Genomic DNA, 14,970 nt, shown 5'->3' with positions numbered 1-14,970 from the left:
GTGCAGGGTACATAATTCAAATGATAATTTTTTTTTTTTTAAATTCCAGTCGGCTCATACGAAAACACAATTATTTGTGAAAAATTTACTTGCATCAATAGTTCACATGTTATCTGGAATTGTAAAATGGTCAATTTCAAAGATCATATTGCGCAAAAGACCACGCTAATTTCTTTTCGAGGAGGTTGAAAATTTTTAATGTTAATTTCTTCTAGATTTAGGAAATAAATGAAAACGTAAATTTCAATAACAAAATAAAATAACTGTTTTACAATCAAACCGCTACCAGAAAGGTAACTGTTAATGAAGGCCATAACTGAAAGTTTTGAAGTGTTAGCTCCCCCCCCCCCCTAATGGAAAAGGCTGCGCACGCCTATGTCGAGGATACTCTGGGGATATGTGTCGAACAGGTTTGGGTCCTCTTATTTAATTGTGCAAAAAGTATCCAATGCTTGATAATTTTTTTGTGCGAATTCGAAAAATCTTGTTCCAAGAAAGCCGCCATTTTGGACGCCATTTTTGAAAACCTACTATCGAAAATTTTTGTTTTATAGATGAAATCTTAATAAACATTTTGCAGAATAGCGCACATGTCTAAGTCATTTTAGCGCTTCAAAAAAAAAAACATTAGGTACTTTTTGCCACAATTATATAAGTGGATCCCCTTAAATACTTCTTCTCTGGGTGGTATATATTTCACCGGACTCGCGGTCTGGCAATGATTGACACAGACACTGAGTCACTGGAACTAATCTTCGCTTGTGCAATTCCTGTTGACGAGATATTGATTGTCGATGATTTCAACTCCTTCGGACTAAACTGGTGCTCCGCTTCTGATAAATTCATGTTCGCAGATCCCGAAATTTCATCTTTCCACGCTAGCATAACCAGTGAGTGTGGGAATGCCAAATTTCTGTTGCCAACATTACGTGAACAAAGAGCAGGTTCTTCTCTACACATATTGGGAAGGCTCCAAAGTGCGATGGATTTCATTTCGATTGCCTCATGTGATCTAGTCATTGGAAGAAATTTGGATTTTGATTGGAATTTACTCAATACTGAATGAACTACTTCTCAAAAATTAATATGTCAGTTTACGACAAACAAAAAAGCAAATGTTTTTCAAAGCTAAGGTTTTTGATCCGTGCATTAGTCACTGCGATCAACCGTGAGTTTGATGTTTGATGATATATGAATGCATAGTTCATCAAATAATCCGGCCAGTAGTGAGTAACTGTGGTAATGATAATACCTTTTTCATGTAGTTCATATCCATACTAAACGTGTGGCATCGCCAAGAGCAATTGTCTTTTTGAATCCAAAACTACTTGTGGAAAATCAGATCAAACATTATCTTACCAAATGTCATGATCCCATTTTTGCCTTGTTTCTATTATCACCCTATTTACTTGAAGCCGTTGGTTAGAGCAGCATCTGTCAGCTTTTTTAAATGAATTGGCTCAAATGGTAATTCGATAATCGGGGCATTCGATTCGGGTTACCGTAGCGCACAAACGAAAGAGTTTCACCATTCTCAGGACTTTTTATATTTCTTGATCAATGTGACTAAACCCACATTTATTTACAAAATATTGAAACTTCTGTTGCAAGAATTTGTATTCCCCAAAAATAGTTTATATAACCAGGGTCACTTTCAATGGCCACTTGCTTTTCCAAGAGTTTAAATACTTATTCAAAAAGTTTGAACCATTTCTTTTTCATTCATATTACTGGTTTGTAAAGGACTTATCAATCCATATTCCCGGATCATGAACTCCGAATGAAACAATTCGAAAGCTGCAAGTATGACTGGAAGTAGACTGTATCGCTATCAACTGAATGAACGGCTTTTGTGCTGTCGACAACAAAATAATCGTCAACTTATCCTAGATGCTTCACACTCCCTTTTATTTACTTCTATACAAATGAATACTTTGAAATATCTACCTGTCTCATTCACACATCGCATTCTCTCTCTATCCGTTTAAGGGTCTTGAAAGCACATATGACCTTATTTCAGTTTACTATTTCCAATCACGCGTTAAAACACTGAATCTGAACATTCTATTCTGTCCAAATCCTTAAAGGTAGTATTTATTAATTCATGTTTAAAAACCTCTTTATGAGTGTCTTATATTATTATCAATTCAAACATTTTTTTTTTTTCATATTTTACAAATTATTTAAGTAACCTGTTTGTATTCATGCTTTCCATAGTGCTGTGGTCATATGACTCAAAATAAAGATTGTTTTTCAGAAATCGGTGACCAAAAAAATATCGTTAAATTCCAAAATAAATTGTACGTTCCAGCTTCATGATTACAAATTAAGGTTCAACTGAGAAAGCTTGAAAAAGTGGCCATCTTAGAAAACTGAAAAGAAAAGACTTTTTTCTCACACCGTTGGAAAAATCTTCATGAAAATCAATCAGTAATACTCTACCAATGCACAGTGTTTTTAAACGCCGTTTTCACGATCAAAATTAAAATACTCTTGAAGTACTTTACTGAAGCCCACGGTCTTCAGTAAAGTACTAGAAAATATTGTTGTGTATAACTTTACTGAAGATACTAAAGCTTTACATAGCAACGGTAGCGAGATATGTGGGATTGCTTGAGGGGTCCATCTCAACAGCTTTTCTAATAAAACGTTTTACGATTATTTTCTTTATATTAAAAGGGTCTTCTACAAAGTTTTTAAGAGCGTCAAAATATACGTTTTTGATGAAGAAAATGAATCTATAGCTCTTGAAACAACAAAGTTATTGTCAATTTTCGAATATTTTTAGGTCAACTGACACCTTAAGCAACTTTCTTAACGGCGAAAATTTGTAGAAGTCATTGATTACAGTTGAAAGTACAAACTTTTCTTTCGATAAAATATAAAATACCTATGTCTGACGGCGACTGCTAGGTAGGTTATTTATATAACCAATACTTGATATTACCATCTCGCGCTGAATCAGAAAATAACTCAACATAAAAAAGTAGTCCTACAAATTATAGTAAACAAAAATAATAAATAATCGCTTCAAATATTTTCATAATGCTGTAAAAGGATCTTCGTCTCTGCAATGATAATAGCATAAACCTGGTGGAGCAACTGAAAGATATTGAGGCCAGGTGGAGAAATTCTTGTATGATTTGTTGTGACTGCTTTATTCCCAAACGTATCAGTAGCTGTCGCCTTGAAAAGTCTTCGGCGACATCTGGAACGAATCTATCAAGTCGAAGTTTACCTTTCAGTGGCAGAGTGTTGTATGAAACAGAACTATTTCACGTTTAGAGGGATGTTCTACAAGCAAACATTTCGCCTTGGCATGGGCAGCAAACTTTCGCTTCTACTAACAGACGTCTTCTTGAGCGACTTCAAGGTAGCCTTAGAAAAAAATCTCTTCCCTCGAGTTTGGAGACGCTACGTGGACTATATTTTCGCAGCTCTCAAAAAACCTTAACCCAAACCCTTGACCTGTTGAACTCGCGTCACAGTACAATAAAGTTTAGAGTAGCCATTCCTAGCCAAGCGGACAACAAACTAAAATTCGGGATTTACCGTACACCAACAACTACTGACCGATGCATAGCTCCTGAGTCCACTGAAGTGTTGCTCAATACGATTGATTGCTAATTGATTGTTTTATGATTTTTGTTTGCTATAATTCATAGTACTACTTATATTCTTTGTATGTTGAGTTATTTTCTTGTTCAGATGGTAATATTGAGTATTGGTTTTAAAAGTAGCCTACCTAGCAGTCTCCGTCAGAAAAAGGTTTTTATGTTTTATCGAAAGCAAAAGTTAATACTTTTAACTGTAATCAAAGCTATCTGAGAATTTTTGCAATTAAGGAAGTTGCTTAAGGTGCAAGTTGACCTAAAAATATTCATAAATTGACAATAACTTTATGGTTTCAAGAGCTACAGATTCATGGTCTTCGTCGAAAACGTGTTATTTGAAGCTCTTAAAAACTTTGTAGAAGACCCTTTTAATATAAAAAATAATAATCGTAAAATTTTATTTAGAAAAAAAACTGTTGCTAAGTAGAGCTTTAGTATCTTCAGTAAAGTTCAAAACAATATTTTCTAGAACTTTACTGAAGACCACTAGCTTCTAGCTAAATTAGTTGGGAAAATAAATTTTCTATCATACTTTTAGGGGGATTAAATACTCAATTCATTATATAAAAAGAAGCTTCTATTTGTATCTAGAAACATTTCTGAAGAAGTTCCCTCTTCAAAACCAATGGTTCAGGAGTTATTGCATTTTAATCGTGAAAACGACATTTTGAAAGACTGCGCAATGCCCCGAATTGATTCATTTCCTTGAAGATTTTTCCAACGGTATGAGAAAAAAACTGCTTTTTCGTTTTCCTAGATGGCCGCTTATTGAAGCGTTCTCAGTTGAACTTTCTAAGGTCCATCAAACGATGCGGTCAAGATAAGGAGAACGCAAACGAAAAGTTGAAAACAGAAAAGAATGGAAATACTACAAAGTATGTGTATATTGTATATTAATTAACCATCTCTCAAATAATGGAATTTTTGTAAACATTTCAGAACGTTTTGAAACAATGGTTTTCCAATTCATTTAATTCGTTTTATTCATTTACTTTATTTAAATCATTTTTGTTTAAAATTTCATTTCATATCCTTATTTTTTCAGTTTATTCATTTCATGTATTTTACTTGTTTCGTCATTTTTATTATTTGAATAGTTTTGGATATATATCATATCACATAATCCTTTATTTGATTCAGTGTCCTCTTCATTCATTCATTCATTTGAATTCGATTTATTCATTTAATCTATTTAATTTGTTTCATTTTTTAGATTCATTCTGATCAGTTTATTATTTTCACTGTTTACATTTTACGCATTTTTTTAATTTTTGTCTTGTTCATACAATTTATCCAAGTTCCTTATTTTAATAATCTTACTTAATCTTTTAGTCATTTGATTTATCCTATTATTCTGATTATTTTTTTCTTTTTGCCTTTCTCATATAGAAAGGTTATGCAAAAACCGACTTTTTAACCGAGGCCCGGAGGGCTGAGTGTCATATACCATTCGACTCAGTTCGTCGAGATCTGAAAATGTCTGTGTGTGTATGTATGTGTGTTTGTATGTGTGTTCGTATATGGGTATGTATGTATGTGTATGTGCGGATTTATTCACAAAATGTCCACATCGTTTTCTCGGAGATGGCTCAACCGATTTTCACAAACTTAGTCGCGAATGGAAGGTTCAAGGTTCCCATCAACTGCTATTGAATTTCAGTTAAACCCGATTACCGGTTCCGGAGTTACGAATTGAAACGTACAGTCATATAGAAAATCTAATTGTAGTTTGTCCACATCGGTTTCTCGACATTTCCTGAACCGATTTTCACAAACTAAGTTTTCGATAAAAGGTGAAACTTTCCCATCGGCTGCTATTGATTTTTTTTGTGTTTCCGACTTCCGGTTACCGAATTATAGGGTGATGAGTACGATCACACCGAAAATCCCGATTTCAACGCATACAGCAATTAATGTGAAAAGGTGAACAATTTCCAAATTTGTAAGCCCAATTGCTTAGATTTGTAGTTCTAGTTCACTAACGGCGATTCAATGCCCCTCTGGCAACATTGACCCCCATAGATGGTTCCGGCATTCCCGAGGAACATGGCCATCATCCAAAATTAGCAAATTCACATTGATTTCTCGGAGATCGAACGCCCGATTTTCATAAACTTAGTCTCAAATGAATGGTATATTATCACCATAGACTGTTATAATATTTTCTACGGATCGGTTATATCAGCGGTTCTCAACGTAGAAATCAGAACCCTGGGTTACTGCGGACCCCCACGGATAAACATCGATTTTGTATGAGATCAATATGTTAGTTTACTAGGAAACAAAACTTGAAATTTTATTATGCACTCGGAAAATATATTTGTCTCTGCGGACCCCCAGCAACAACTTAACGGCCCCTAGGGGTCCGCAGATCCCAGGTTGAGAATCACTGGGGTATGTTGTTCCGGAAATATAGATTGAATTGTTCCGCTAGATATAAAAATCCCGTAACTGGAAAATTTTCAAAACAGGCAGTACACTAAAGCTCAAAAATCGAATTTGTATTTTTGATGTCAAATACCTTTAGAATGCATGAAATGTAGGGGTTTGATGTAATCTCCAACGATACAATTAACTGAAATCAATTTTTTGGAACTTGGGTGATTTTGCAGCTCCCTGCCTACCCAACTTGCTAATCGAGGGCCGAGTCATATACCATTCGACTCAGTACATCGAGATCGAAAAATGTCTATGTGTTAGTGTGTGTTTGTGTGTGTGTGTGTGTGTGTATATCTATATGTGTGTGTAAGTGTGGATATATCAATAAAATGTCTACTTAGGTTTCTCGGAGATGGCTTAACCGGTTTTTACATTCGATAAGATTCGAATAAAAGGTATAATATTCCCATCGGCGGCTATTGGAGTTACGAGTTGAAGATCACGGTTACATAGAAAATCTTGTTAACCTTCCGGCAATCGCGCAAGTGCGCTGAGTGCACGTTGCTCTGCAAATCTAGCGAAACCGTCTAAGGGCACCAGCGGCTGCGCTTTCAGTGGGCCATAAGCGCGACTTCCGTAGGGTTAACATAGTTATCTGGAATTTTCTCCACCAATTTTAACAAATTTAGTCTTAAATGAAAGATACAACATTTCCATCGGCTGCTATTGAATTTTGTGTAGATTCCAGTTCCTGAATTACATGATGATGAGTACGAGCATGCAGAAAATCCCGATTTCAACGGATACCACGATGATTCTTTTTAAATGTGACCACAACTGCTTTGATTGGTAGTTCTAGGTCCCTAACAGTCATTCAAATTTGCCACCATCGAATGTTCCAGGAGCCTCGGCGTTGCTATTCTAATTTAGAATAGCAATTACATCGATTTCTCGGCTTGATCGATTGCATCAAACTTAGTCTCAAATCAAAACTTTTATAACCCCGTAAACTGCTATTAAATTTCAATCCGATCCGACACGGTTTCGGAGTTGTTTCGGGTTTTGGCGTGCGGTCACATAGAAAATTCCGATTCAAACCGATACCGCGATGAATGCACAAAGGCAAGAATTTCGCTAGAATGTGTGTGAAACAACTTGCATTTGCAGTTCTAGGTCGCTGGCAGCTAACCGAGGTCTCGTTGACCACATTGACCATCATAGACAGTTCGACTATTTGACCGATTTGCTGTTTAAACCTTTTGGACATAAAATATCTGTCCTACACATGGTGCGAACATTACCCTTCTTCTCCCATCATTTGATCAAAGCAACCAAACTATGTCTCAAACCGCCGATTATGATGGTTCGAGTTTTCGACTTGTTTTTTTTTGTATTGTATATGGTTGTCATGTCATAAAAAAGTAATAGATACATCAGCCAATTTATAATGAACATAACCAACCATGAAATCCTAGTATTCATGATTGAGAAAGGTACAATTGCACCGCTAGGTGGATTAAAACAGGTTTTTGTTCATTTTATCGATTCAATTAATTCTGTTTATTTTATTCATTCTACACATTTTATTCATTTATTCCATTTCATTCATTTTATTTATTTTATTCATTTTATTGGCATAATTATTTTTTTCATTTTGGCAATTTCCTTTTATTTTTTTACTTTATTTGTTTTTCAATTCATCTATTTCACTAACCCCATTTATTTTATTAATATCTTTAATTTTATTGAGTTTATTAATTTTATTAAATTGGTTCATTTTAATTTAATTATTTTTTTATATTATTTATCTATCTATCTATATAAAAGTCAATGTTTGTATGTATATGATTTATAGACTCCCAAACGGCTTAACCGATTGCCGTAAAAATTTGTACATAGTAGGCATTTGTTATGGAGCGTGTTTGTGTGCTATTGGTTGGGGATTATCTATCCGCCAGATGGCGCTTCGGTAAAATTGTGTTTTCCTCATATTTCGTTGAAAGTCGCAGCAACGCGCGATGGGTATTAGCTAGTTATTTATATTAATAACACAGTGCTACAAAATAAATAAAATTTAATGTACTTTTAAAGCGGTCTGTTGAAGGTTGTAGATCTCGTCAAATACAACATAAAACAACGTTTAATCAATTTAATATACCATCAAAATCTTGATTTATAACAAAAAACATTTTTCTAGGATTTTCAGCTCGAAATTTTTTTTTACGCGATCCCTTCTCAACAGATTTGGGAAGAAAAATAAATAACCTTTTCAACGGTATGCTATGTTGTGTTCTTTTGTTAAAGGTACTATGAGGTTTTGGGACAACAATATGAAAGTACCCATTATTTTGCAATGTTTTCACTAAGAATATGAAAATTGCTCTTCATTTTTAAGCTTCATTGTTTAAATAGAAATTTGGGGAGCATTCCGCATCCAACGACCTATTTATGATCAAAATCGGTTGAAAAATGGCAGAGGTAATCATTTTTTCCATATTAGAAATTTGCTCGCATGAACTCTTAAAAATTTTTTGCCGAAAGCCCCGAAAAATAGATGTTTTGCCGTAAATCAAGATTTTGAGGGTATACAACATTTTTCAAGCTTTGTCTTGTGTTGCATTTGGTGAGGTCTACAATTAAATTAAGTTTTATTTTTTGATGTACAACCTATACTAGGTCACTTTAAAAGTACAAAATCACTGTAGCACCGTGTAATTTTATTCATATTATTCTCTATTTTCATTATTAACTTTATTCATTTTATTGATTTTATTAATTTTATTTAAGTTATTGATTTTGTTCATTTTTATTATTCATTTTATTCAATTTATTTATTTAATTGATTTTATTCAGCTCATTTTTTTGCATTTCACAGATTTTATTCAGATTCTTCGATTTATTAATCTTATTAATTCATTTCAGTCATTCCTATTCATTTGACTAAATTGTCAATTTGACTCAACTCACCTTATTCTTCTAATTCTATAAGGTTTTTTAATATTGTCCATTTTTTCTTTTATTGAGCTGAATTAATTTGATTAATTTATTTTATTGAATTGATTCGAACCTGTGTTCATCCTACCTCTAATTGGGTATCTACTTCGCATGAGTTTTGCAAATTAATGAATGGTTCAACAACGATATGTTCAAGAAATATTTGATATCACTACTAGGTGTATTAAGTCGGTTTTGTTTTTATGCCGTAACTATCTCTATTCCTGAACTCTGCTCTCCTCTTATCACATCCTATCAGGAAAATGAGGAAAAGACATTGAAAGACAAGGCCCAAATCTTCGTCAAGAAACTCAACTTTCGGATAATAGGTATTGTAATTATGTTGAGAAAATCAAGGAAAACTCCATAAAAACACAAACTTTTGATCACTTCAGCAGTCAAAGGCTACTTAAATCCATTAAGGTGTTATATACAAAGTTGTGACGAAAAAGTGAGCTAATTTCGTGATTTTTTTAAGTGTTTTATGCAAAGTTTATTTAAAAAAGCGAAAGACAGTTCGTTGGTAGTACTATCGAAGATAGAAAATCCAAGTTGATTTAAAAAAATACTCTAGGTTGTCGGAGCTATGGCCCATCCCCAAAGCGTGTTTTTTGACAGAGGTTTGCGGTGAACGCTGTCCAAGCCGAAACGCTCAACTGAAATCCAAAAACTAAAAAGATTATTGAAGAAAAATGTATTGCGGTGTACTTGAACGGATCGGTTTCCCAATAGAAATTTTTTTCCTTGCAAAAAAACATGTCCAAAAAATTAAGTTTTTTGGTGTTCCAAATTTTAAACAAAAATTCATTGCAAAGAATTGAAAAATTTTCGATGAAAAAGGAACCGTTTACTTACACGAGAATGTAAATACAAGCAATTCAAAAAAAAGTTTTATGAAGATCGGATGAATAATTTTTGAGATATCACGTTCACCGCAACGGTATTTTTCAAAAAATTTCATTCCGAGATAATTGCGTTTAAAATTTTGTGTTAACTTCATTCGTGGAAGAACCAGCTCGCTACAAATGGCTGTAATCTGAAATCTAGTGCTCCGATCTGGATGAAATTTTGCACAGATACTTTCAAGAGCATGTACTTTCAGAATATTTAATAATTTTTTTTCCGATTTTTTGAGTTTCTACTTTGTATATAACCCCTTAACTAAAAGATATGAGGGCTTTGTTTAGTGAAAAACAAGTGGTTTTCAAATAAATTTAAAAAAAACGACAAAACAAAGTAGAATGTTTATTTTAGCATGTATCTCGTAATTTTGAAATCACAGAAACTCAGTTTTTGATGTTTAAGTGTATTTTGATATTCCCAATACTATGGTAGAACATTTGACAAATATCACCAAAAAGTTGTTTGGGTTTTGTAAAATTTGAGGCTATGTATCCGAAAACCCTACTTTTTCTTACTGTTGAGGTTATGTACATTGTAATTTGTTTGTTGAGGGCTTTAACCGGGTGGTCATTCGCCCAGGTTATGTACACTTAGGGTGGAACAAAAATTAGATTCCTGGTCCGAGCAACTTTTTGGGTTCTATTTGGGTCCTAGACTGCGCAAATTCATAGCTCGATCTGTGAATCCATATTGTTGCGCCCACCGTTAAAGTTCACATAGGATTTTCTATGGGAAAATTACCTTTTACAAAATAATTCCTCCAGGAGTCGCTCATTCCATCCTAAAATATATGGTTCTGTAATTTTTATAGGTAATTTAACTAAGAAACAAAGTATCGAAAACTACGAAACATTATAAAGGGTATTAACATTTTGTTGTTATCTGTTTCTCCGGTTTCATCTTTTAGTACCACTCTTTCCCCTCTAATTTAAGAATCCAGAAAAAAATTCGGGAGGGGTCTGAACTTTCGATTTTATAATGAGCATTGTACAATTCATAATTCGTAATAACCTTATTTAATGAATATCAGTTTTGTTAGTCGAATTTGGTTTGGAATGATTTTGAATTTGAAACTATTCTAAAATTGAAACAAGTTTAAAAGCTCTCAACAAGTTACAAAATTTCGGAGGGGGTCCGGACCCTCAGCTACCTTGTGATTCCTGAGCGTTGTGAAATTAAATAATATGTTGTTATTAAATGGTTTTAATGAAAACATGTGGTATCGAGTTCAAATATCAAAACCTTTAATGTTTCTGAGTTTTATTGCTAATAAATCTACTTTCTTTTTTGCCTTCTGAAAATTTGCCTCGTAAATGCCATGAGAAAATGATAGCATTTGATCGCAAAGCTTCCGTTTAATTTATCAGATCTTTTTACATTAGAAAAAGTGCAAAAATTATATGATACGGTTTTTACGGTTTTTATGATACGAGGCATATGGCAGGAATCTTATTAAGTATAGGGTGATTTGGGGACAATATATTCAAACTTGTCATATTTCTCCAGAAACGGACATATTTCCAATCAATTACTAAGATTATTTACTTGAAAAATATAAACTGCTATTTTCTATGGGTTACCTCAAAATTGTATTTAATTTATTCTTCCCTCATATTTTCCCTTTGTGTCAATTGCAAAACTTCAATCGAAGTAGGTGGGGGCTAAAAATTCACCAAATGATGTGAAATTTGGCATCCGAGCTTACTTTGACATTTGTCACAAAATGAAGGAAGAAAAGGGGCTTTGAAAATTATAATCGTTGATTTTTCGAAAATGCTGAAATTTGTAAGTAAGTTTGATAAATTATTGAAAGCTCAGAAAAAAAATTGTCTAACACATGCTTTTTTTACAATTTCTTTTATAATATATCAATTAGGTCAAAGTACTAAAATACAAAGTGCACTTTTAAAGTGGAATACACTTATCTAACGGTCAAAGTCACATAAGTTCGAAAACATCAACTTTGGTGTTTTAACAACCCCGAAGAAGCTTTCCAACATAAAAAAGTGCATCCTTTGATGTAATAATTTCGGTGATGAAATATCCTAGAAGTAATTATGGAGAATTAACTCTTCAAAAATAGTAAGGGACTTGGTGTCTTCAGCAAAGTTGTTGATAATGACATTTTAAACAATTTGTTGAAAAATTGAAGGCTACATGGATGCAGTATATTGAGATACAAAACGATATTTAAGAAATTTTCTTGAAGCCTGTTCTTTGCAAGCAATTTTTTATTGTAAACTTCTGAAACTACCTTGAACAGAATGTGAATTTTACAGATTACACATAGTAGTTGAGATTTATCATCTACAGTAATATCAGAATGACTTGTTTTAAAGGTTTTCTTTCACATTTAGTCTAATATATCTAATATATTCGAGTCTTCAACACAATTAAAGTTTTTTTTTTCATTTTTATTATAAAGGCTTAAAATATTTCAGCTCTTTTTTCAAGTTAGAAAAATTTCTAATCTGGGGTTGGGAATCGAACTCAGGTGAGCTGCGTACAAGGCAAGTCGAAATTTTGCTGAAGACATTAAATCTCGAACTAAATAAATTTAAAGAGTTTTTTTTTATTTACTTCCAGGAAGATTGACCGCCAAAATTATTTTGTTGGATGAGATGTAGCTTTACGTTTTAATATTCTTCAAAGATTCTAAACGTTCAAAGTTGACAGTTTCGAAATAATGCGATCGTGACCGTAAAAAATTGTTTTCGATCATTGATTTTTCTTTTCGTCACTATTAAAGCTCACAACTCCAGAACGAGTCCTCTTATACAATAATTTATTACGCCATTCAATTTAACACTCAAATATACACCATTAAAAACCACTAACTTGAAATGTTTTGAAATTTTTATTATTTCCAATCCTGCTTAGAGGCATGTAGATGAAACCAATGATTGTTTTTAAGAAAAAAAATTTCTAATACAATATAAAAAAAAATTGTTTGAGGATCCGTAAACTCTCCGTTCGATAGTTTTCATGGTATGCTCAAACTCTACCAAGTTTCAAAATTTTTCGAACACTGAAAAAATTATGAATTTTCATACAAAACGTATGAAAAATTACATGGGGCAAAATGATCCAATTTCGCCAAATTTCATTTTTTGGCTGGGAATGCACAATGTTCCAACATCGCAAAAAAACTGCTTATATTTAAGTTCGATTAGTTTTGAAAATTGGCAGTTTTTACTCCATAATGACACTGTCCATATTAATGATGTTTCCCGAAAACTCCTCCCAAGTCGTAAAAGTGATTGGATTTTATTGTGTGACCATTGTGTAGGCATTCTTGCACGATTACTGCCCTTGTCTTTACAGGTGATACACATTACGTGCAAGACAGCACGTAATCCTGAATGAAATTTCACTTTTTCTTCTCTTTCTCTAAATGCACAGCATCATCCAGTGGAACTTGGCCGTCATTTCCCTTTTTCATTATTTCAAGAGAAAGTGAAATATTCTAGTCCGAACAATATCCGGACTAAACATCACAAGTGAACCCACTGCCTCTACATCGGAGTACATCAGTGTCTCAGTATCGCGCGAGGCATTTCCCCACGTTCGCAAGTTCTGGTAAACAATCGAACATACCAGCTTGTTTGTTTGTTTGTTTGTTGGTTGTAAACATGGTTATCGTGTGTTGTTTAATTTTTCTTTTATGCCTTCGCATCAAATTCACAAATTCACGAACCACTTTGGTTAATCTCGTTTGCCATCCATCCACATACACCGAGCCGAAGCTATGGGCCATCGATTCTGGTTGCACGCCTGATCTAGTAGTCAATCGCGTGTAGTTGCTAGACGTCACCTCGGAAAAACACACACCTGTTGCAACCACCTCATTAAAAGTCGTTCAACTCTAGGCACAGTGCCAGAGCAGCACTACTAATAATAGATACCCACAACACCTGGTGGATATGCCTAGATGAAAAAAAGTCTGAATGCGAGACGAGTTGAATGGGCAGTTCGATTCTAGTTACGCGAGATTTGTAGCTTGACGCGTGCACTTTTCAGATATAAGTCAATTTATCCTACACACCAATTTTTCCACTTGTCGACAAAGAATTCGATCGTCCTACCAGCTATCGTTGCCCGTGATCACCCGCGATGTTCTAGGTCAGTAGAGCACACTATTTAATCTTGCTCCAGATAGTAATTGAGGTTACACGAATCGGCCAACGGTAGCAGCTTTACGTTTAGAAGGGAGCGTGAGTAGAAATCAAAACTTCAAGTGCACAACAAACGAGCAGCTCTCCACAACACCGCGCCGGACTTAATATTTCCAAGAGCATCAGCTAGCTTGTAGCGCACGCGACCGCCGACCGTCAAACACTGAACTCAGCTTTGGTCCGTTAAGTAGAAGAAAGGCAGGCGTCGTCGAACGCAATCTTAGTGGTTGGTTCTAGGAGAACTTCGCGCGTGCCGGGCGCCTTGGGTTGTCGTCATCGATCGCAACATCGCAGGCGGTGCTGCTGCTTTGTCATGCGGGCTGAGCTGTGTGAGTGGGCATTAGATGCTCGGCTATATGCTATATGCTATATGTTTCACGGCGTGTGCCTTATCAGTCATTGTTTTTTTTTGCCCACACGCCGGTCCGTTTACTGCGAACTTGCACTACTTTTGGTGCACGGGAACGAAGCAGTTTACAGAAGATAAACAATAACAAACGTGAATACACTCGGGATCGAACTGTATGCGGGGAGATTTGTGTAGTTTACTCGCTTGTAAATGTCGGCAATCACTCTTTTCCAAATATAAACATTCAACAAAGCGGGATCAACCGACGCAGATGGCTTTCGTAACCTGATTAGGAGATAAAGGCTTTGGCAGGAGCCGTAAAGCCAAGTATAGAAATATAAATATTGAACCCAATTGTAAACTCACCTATGGATTTGAACTGCCTAGGAAACAAAGCATGATTTACTTAACGTTTTATAGTTTACCGCCTCGCGCTAGATTTTCAACGGGGGCGTTAAATTAAATTCAACTATCTAGTCGGCATATATAAAGAGACGTGTGTGAAAGTTATAGAAGCAAACAATGCTTCTGATTTCGGAACCGAATTAGAATCCAG

General features: G+C 34.5%; 1 protein-coding gene across 1 annotated transcript in view; it reads right to left on the bottom strand.

Annotated features, from left to right (window-relative positions):
- Window positions 1–14,102, bottom strand: part of LOC131685853 (uncharacterized) — a 38,865-nt gene extending 24,763 nt beyond the window's left edge. Inside the window, exon 1 of the mRNA XM_058969857.1 lies at window positions 13,976–14,102. The gene's annotated coding sequence lies outside the window, so the exon portion shown is untranslated. The remainder of the gene's footprint in view (window positions 1–13,975) is intronic.
- Window positions 14,103–14,970: the final 868 nt, after the last annotated feature.

This window comes from Topomyia yanbarensis, chromosome 2 (assembly GCF_030247195.1).
Source record: "Topomyia yanbarensis strain Yona2022 chromosome 2, ASM3024719v1, whole genome shotgun sequence".
Lineage (NCBI taxonomy): Eukaryota > Metazoa > Arthropoda > Insecta > Diptera > Culicidae > Topomyia > Topomyia yanbarensis.
The sequence above is the reverse complement of the archived record's forward strand: the minus strand, read 5'-3'. Positions and strand labels throughout refer to the sequence as shown.